At 38.1% G+C, this 6,748-nt stretch overlaps 1 long non-coding RNA gene across 1 annotated transcript in view; it reads left to right on the top strand.

Moving 5' to 3' along the window:
• The window catches only part of LOC110208223 (uncharacterized), a 39,244-nt gene extending 32,708 nt beyond the window's left edge, over positions 1 to 6,536 (top strand). The window contains exons 2-3 of the long non-coding RNA XR_002324429.2: positions 749 to 884; positions 1,063 to 6,536. This is a non-coding gene — a long non-coding RNA (uncharacterized LOC110208223). The remainder of the gene's footprint in view (positions 1 to 748; positions 885 to 1,062) is intronic.
• The last annotated feature ends 212 nt before the right edge of the window (positions 6,537 to 6,748 follow it).

The following is a 6,748-nucleotide window of genomic DNA, read 5'->3' on the forward strand; positions in this document are numbered from 1 at the left end:
CTGCAAGTAAGAGCTACGGAACACATAAATCATGTATGGCAACACACCCCCTCATTCCCTAAGCAAAGGTCCTTGAATAATTTATTTGTGAGACGGTAGAAAGTAAATTTATTTAGGAAGAAATCTTTTAATCACTACCCATTTGACTGAGTTAATTTTAAAATCTCTCACTTAGTCTTGTTAGCTCATGATTGAACACTTTATCCTGGCTGCAGTTTGTAAGCAAAGCACCTTATGCTTCATGTATCTGTGCTATAAATTATAGGTGAGGTGGTTGAAATGCTTCTTGTCTCAGGTTACCAAACGATGCTCTTTGCAAGAAATCATTATCCAGGGGCAGCTAGGTGGCACAGTGGATAGAGCACCGGCACTGAAGTCAGGAGGACCTGAGTTCAAATCTGTCCTCAGACCAAACACTTGACACTTATTAGCTGTGTCACCCTGGGCAAGTCACTTAACTCCAATTGCCTAAAAAAAAGGAAAAAGGAAAAAAAAAAGAAATGATTGTCCAGAAGTCAGGGAGAAAGTTGCAACTATCAGTTTGCTAAGAAATTAATCCAAGGCCTGAAGATTCCACTCAGTTTAATGGCTCATCAGTATTCAATGACATTTTTTTTTTTGATAGGAGCAAAAGGCTTAAATTAGAGAGGTTACACCCTTTTTCTTTTCTTTTTTAAAAAAGTTATTGATGTCGTTTTCATTACATCATCATGATTTCCCCCATTATTCCTTTTCCTCCCCATTCTAGAGAGCCACCTTAAGTAATGTTGAGGGCCAGAACTGAAGAAGTTTAAATATGGGCTTATTTATTCAGAATCTTTTGGCTCACCAATTTCTCATGCCTGGATACTCTGACCAGTCCTTGAACCCTGATATGCAAGCAGGTGTGTATAATTAAAGTAACACCTGAGGGCTGGGATTAGCCATGAGGGCCTCGGGGGTGACTGTTAGCTTTCACTATTTAAACTGGACCCTCAGAATAATAAACGGCTCAGTCTTTCACTGATCTTGCCTGGCTCACCTCTCCTCATTTCACACTTCTCTGTTTGATGCAATACTTAGTCGCGGGCGACAGGTGGTGCCCGAACAGGGACCCAAAGAGGTACGAGAGAAGTGGCTCTCTTGGAAACTCCGGAGAAAAAACCCTTGGCAGCTCTGCGCTGTGGAAACAAGGTCCTTGGCGGTTCTACACTGGGGAATCAAGGTAAAGTGAGCAAAGGTCACAACACCCTCTCTTTTAGCAGTTTTAGGGCTAAAAGGACACCAGGCTAAAGTGGGGATATACGGAAAACAAAAGAAAAAAGGCTCAGTAATAGGAGCATAAGAGAAGAAAAGAAAAGGGCTCGAGCCTAAGAATAGTATTGCTTTGGAAGGCCACGCGCACTTATGGTTTTGGGAGGCACGCCTGGGATCGAAAGTATGGGTCAAACACAAAGCAGAAGCAAAGACAGAGAATATTATCTACAACTTTTCAAGGAAATAGTGAAAGAAAGAGGTTTATTCATTACAAATGGTCAGTTACAGGAATTTTTGGAATGTGTAGAAACATGCGGCCTGTGGTTCCTTCAAGAAGGAAAAATAGACTTAGAAATATGGGAAACAGTGGGCAGACAAATGAGTGAGTACTATAGAGAAGTAGGTCCAGGTGCTTTCTCCATAGCTACATTCTCAATTTGAAATGTGCTAAAAATATGTTTCACTCCTCCTTAGAGGATGTGTTCTTAACAACAAAAGTACTTAAGGCAGATGCAGGGGCAGGAACTGAAGAAGAAGAAGAGATGAATAGAGTATTTGAGAAAAAGCTTAGAATTGTAGAAGATGATATCTATGCAAAATCTATTACACCTTCAGCACCACCACATCCCTCACCTTCACATAGATCAAGCTCATACAGAGAAGATAGTGAGGAGATAAATAAAGATCAGAAAAGCCATAAAATACATTGTAAAGGGTTATTAGAAAAAGCAATTATAAAAGCAGAGGAAAAGGGAGAGGAAGTACCCATGGAATTAAAATTAGCTGTGCCAAAAACCATGCTATTTCCAGCATATGAGGAGGAAGATGTAAATAACCCAGGTACAAACATTAGAGTTCATAGACAGTTTGAATTTAAATTGTTAAAGGAATTAAACCAGGCCTCAGTTAATTAGGGATCCAATACAGCATTAGCCCCATATGACTGGTGTTCTATAGTAAAGATATGTCTTGATCCTGGAGATTATTTCATTTGGAAGTCAGAATATTTTGAACAATGTCAAGAACAAGTAAAATACAATATCAGAACAGGGGTTAACAGGGAGATACACAGAATTACAGGAACAACTGCAATTTCCCCTTTAAATTCCTCAGGATAACAATAATAATAGCCAATTCATGTTAAGGGTTCCTAATTTTTTCTCTCTGTGTCATTAAGTGTGCACTATGTCACTATGTATTGTATTTGTCCTGTCAATTTGTTGTGTGTGTTGGTGTGTGTCTCTGTAACTGTACTTTATAGGATTTTCAATGCAGCCAGAGACTTCTGGGGGCTGCAGCTAGGGAAACAACAAATTGCAAAACTCTTTTCCTTGTGGGTCTAGGCCTGACCAGCCTGGACTTAACAGTGAAAAGTTTTATACAGGTAAAAACATCTTAAACAGATTCTGAGATTTTGAGATTAATCATTAAGAAATTGGGAAATTGTTCGTTTTGGGACTGTTAAGGGCCTCCCAGATGGGTGGACCAGTGACCGCTTAATCTAGGAAAAAAATCAGGGCTCTTCAAGAGATAGCAGAGGAACAGTTTAGCTTCAGGACACATAGAACCATCCACAAGTCCGTGGAACTCCCCAATATTTGCCATCAAAAAGAGGTCAGGAAAGTGGAGGATATTGAAGATCTCAAACAGAAAAACATGTTAAGAAACCTTTGGAACTTAGAAAAGTATTGACCAGTTATAGATACGTGGTTTAAGCAGAAGGTGCATCTTTGTGAAGAATTGATTAAAATAGATCAACTAAAAACAGCTGGAAAAAGATATTGGATACCACATACAGGGACTTTTAAATAATCAACGATTGAACTTAGATGTCAGCAAAATAATATAGTACTAGAAGATATAATAAAGTCCAGAATAGGGATTCCTATTACTGTGGAACACTTGACAAGAACAGAGATCAAAAACTTTTAACAACAAAACGAGAGGTACAGGCAGCTTAGGTTTTTGCTTAAAAACATGGTTTTCCAAAGGCAGTTCACATGTACATAGGATATTTTTCCTTCTTTTTAATGAGGAGAGGGAAAACAGTAGAAAAAGACTTTAATAACAACAGATTTTGAACAGCTTCTTTGGTAAGTTTTACAAGAACTCTTTAAATGCTTCATGTCATCACTGTCCCAAGTAGAAGGGAAAATCAGTTTTTAAAACTTTATTACTAACAAATAGTGGAGGTATAAGCACAAAAATTAGGAGCTGGTTATGGTTCTTATAGTGTGTACCTTGTCATGAGGTGGAAAAAATAGTTTGAATTATCTGTCCACTCTTATAGACTTATTTCACCCCTCCAAGAAAGCAAGATCACATATAATTGCCAATCTCAGCTAATTAAGATGCTTTACATCGGAGTAACATGAGTGGCACAACTTAAGATTGAGGCATATTGGGAAAGCTGTATAGGAAACCTCATGCTTTCTCCTACTCCTGAATCTGTTTGAGTTTTGACTTTTCAGAAGCATCTAAGTTTTTCAAAAGGAAAAAAGCCTTGTTTTATAGGCTGCAAGAACAATTACAATTGATTTACCCAAGAGGGAAAGAATGAGTGTTTCAGGTGCTGTCTTTAATTCTGCAAACAGCCAGGGCCCCACACCCATTTATTCACCAACGTTTTTAGAGAGAAGGAAAGCTCAAGCAGCTGAAATGAATGATGATAAAGTAGATAATGAAATTGTACTTAAACTACCACCAATTGTTAACAAGAAAGTAACACCATTGACTCAGACTCCACCAAGTTCAAGAGGAAAGGCAAAGAACAATGAAGAATTATCCTGAATATGGCATCTGCTCAGGGAGCTTGGGTTTTGTTATTAGAACCTATTCGTGTATATGATGGCAGTTCTGAGTAGTTCTTCTTAACCATTTGTTAATTGTTAATTTTGAATGGGTGTTCTTATCAGCACAACCAAAATACGCTCTGCAAACATATCAAAGAGTAGGTAGTAGACAAATGACCAACAAAGAATTCTTTGCATATACTTCAAGGCATTTAAATAATACAAAGACACTGTGAGTGACATGTCCTACTGTGAATTTAGAGAAATTGAATTTCATTACACTGAGTCTTTAGGATATTTGGAAACTTTTCAGGTTGGATTTTTTTTTCTGGTTAAAAGCACTTGTTTATTGGTTGAAATATCAACTCATGGCAACCTGTTTCACTGAGCTACTGTACAAATACAAAGATCAAATCTATTGGAAGAAGTTATAAACAGAAGTTTGTAGCAAGTGACCATTTCACAGGGAAGTCATTGATGTAGAAGCAGTATTGGAGAATAATAAGTCCCTGGTTTTTATTAGCTTAAATTAAAGCTGTTAAAACTTTATCTGGATACAGACACACTCCAAAGGCAGTGTGGAATCGATTCATCTTTTGTAATATTTACTGACTTATCTGGTCCGAGTCAGCACAGAGTGTTTAAAACAAATATTTTAAGATGAGAAGAAATATAGTGGAAATCTGACGAGTATACAGTGACTGTGGAACAAAAGTTTTTAGAAAAACCAGTTGCATTTGGACTCCTTTGGATGTAATATGTAATACAAGTGTTCAAATGCCTCTTAGGAAAGGAGAAAAAACACAGAATAGAGCATCATTGGTAAGTAAAACAAAGGCTTGAAATATCTAAAGACTATTCCTCTGAAGTCCATAATAGTCAAAAACCTAGCATACTGTGTGTGGTACAATATTTTGTCAGGCACATTTAATCTGTTATCAGTTATGTCAATTAGCAACACTTTACACATTTTACCATTACAACACTGCATTAACATTGTGCATGTATTTTATATAACCAGTAACTGGATGAAAAGGCCTGTGGTGCCTCCAAAAGTGTAGGAAGAAATTTTGCCAGCATGCATGACAGATCACTAAATATAAGGTGCCCCAGCAGCTCATGCTTGCTTAATTTATACGTGAAATGCGATCTTAAAATCAGTCATTAAAAAAATAGTAATGGAATGTTTTTCATGCTTTTCAAAATAAAACATCACTGGGATCCCATATAACCCTACAAGTAATTGTGAAATGAAAAAATAGATCCCTGAAAATGCTTCTTCAAAAGCAAAAAGGGGGAGAAGCAAGGGGAATTGGCACAAGCGGTATATGCTCTAAATTTTCCTACACCTGATAGAGAAGGCTATCCCCTGGCTGAAAAACACGTTAAGGTTTATGGGAAAGAGAATAATGAAGAACAAAAGACTCAAAAAAGAGTCATGTGGAAGGACCCAAAAGCCAATCATTGGTTTGGGCCAGAATGGTTGTTAACCTGGGGGCGAGGGTCTGCTTCTGTCTTTCCAGATGGCGCAGAAAGACCAATATGGATTCCTGAATGGAACATCCAGATCTGTGCTCAAAACTTCAGACACTTGGACTGCAGAACAAGCATAGAGACAAAAGAACAAGAAGAGAACATCCGAGACGATGGAGGAGGACAACAAAGACATTGCAAATGATGAGCGTGCTGAAGTTGACCACCCTGAAGTTTGATAAAAGCATTGACTCTCATTTTCCCCTGTATCCTTGAGGACAATGTACTCTTTCATTTTACAAGGACAAGCCGGTTAGAATTAAGTCTCCTCTCCTCCACCTTGTGATGTGACTCTTTAAGGGAAGAGTCAACCCTAGGACACATTGCTAAAGTGACTGACATCGTATATGGAGAGTCATGTGTTCATCGCTTATCACCTTGTAGGGGGAATTATACAGTTTCAAAGGGAAAGCTAGTATACCTCTAATGTGTTTCAGGATAAATGTAAATTTTGATCATTGTGCTATGTGGGATATTGCATCCTCTGTATCACTTATTGTATATACCAGAGCATTGGCTTGGAAGGTATCATTGGCATAATGTTGAATTTATTGGAGATCTTTGATTCTGATTTGTCTTTTGCTAAGTCATTTCCCAGGGACTCAACCCTAGAACCTAGCTCGAGAAATTCTGGAACATTGGGCGAAACCAATATATTTGAAAAGGTTGTTCAATGGGTAAATCATTGTTCAAGTCTTTGGGTACAGATATTCATCACCTTAAGTCAATTAAAAAAGAAATGGGGAATTGTTGAGGGCTAGAACTGAAGAAGTCTAAATATGGGCTTATTTATTCAGACTCTTGGCTCACCAATTTCTCGTGCCTGGATACTCTGAAGTGATATGCAAGCAGGTGTGTATAATTAAAGTAACACCTGGGGGCTGGGATTAGCCATGAGGGCCTTGGGGGGTGATTGTTAGCTTTCACTATTTAAACTGGACCCTCGGAATAATAAACGGCTCAGCCTTTCACTGATCTCGCCTGGCCCATGTCTCCTCATTTCACACTTTTCTGGTGCCGGAGACAATGTAACACTATTTTTAAAGAAAAGAAAGTAGAATCGGCTTAACTGATCAATACTTTGAAAAATTCTGAAAATTGCTACAATATGCAACACTTATTGACCTCCCATCTCTGCAAAGGGATGGGGTTGGGAACATCTGCTCATATTTCTTCTTTTCGGACAA

Source organism: Phascolarctos cinereus, unplaced genomic scaffold (assembly GCF_003287225.1).
Source record: "Phascolarctos cinereus isolate Bilbo 61053 unplaced genomic scaffold, phaCin_HiC Scaffold_2;HRSCAF=192, whole genome shotgun sequence".
In the NCBI taxonomy this organism is placed as follows: domain Eukaryota; kingdom Metazoa; phylum Chordata; class Mammalia; order Diprotodontia; family Phascolarctidae; genus Phascolarctos; species Phascolarctos cinereus.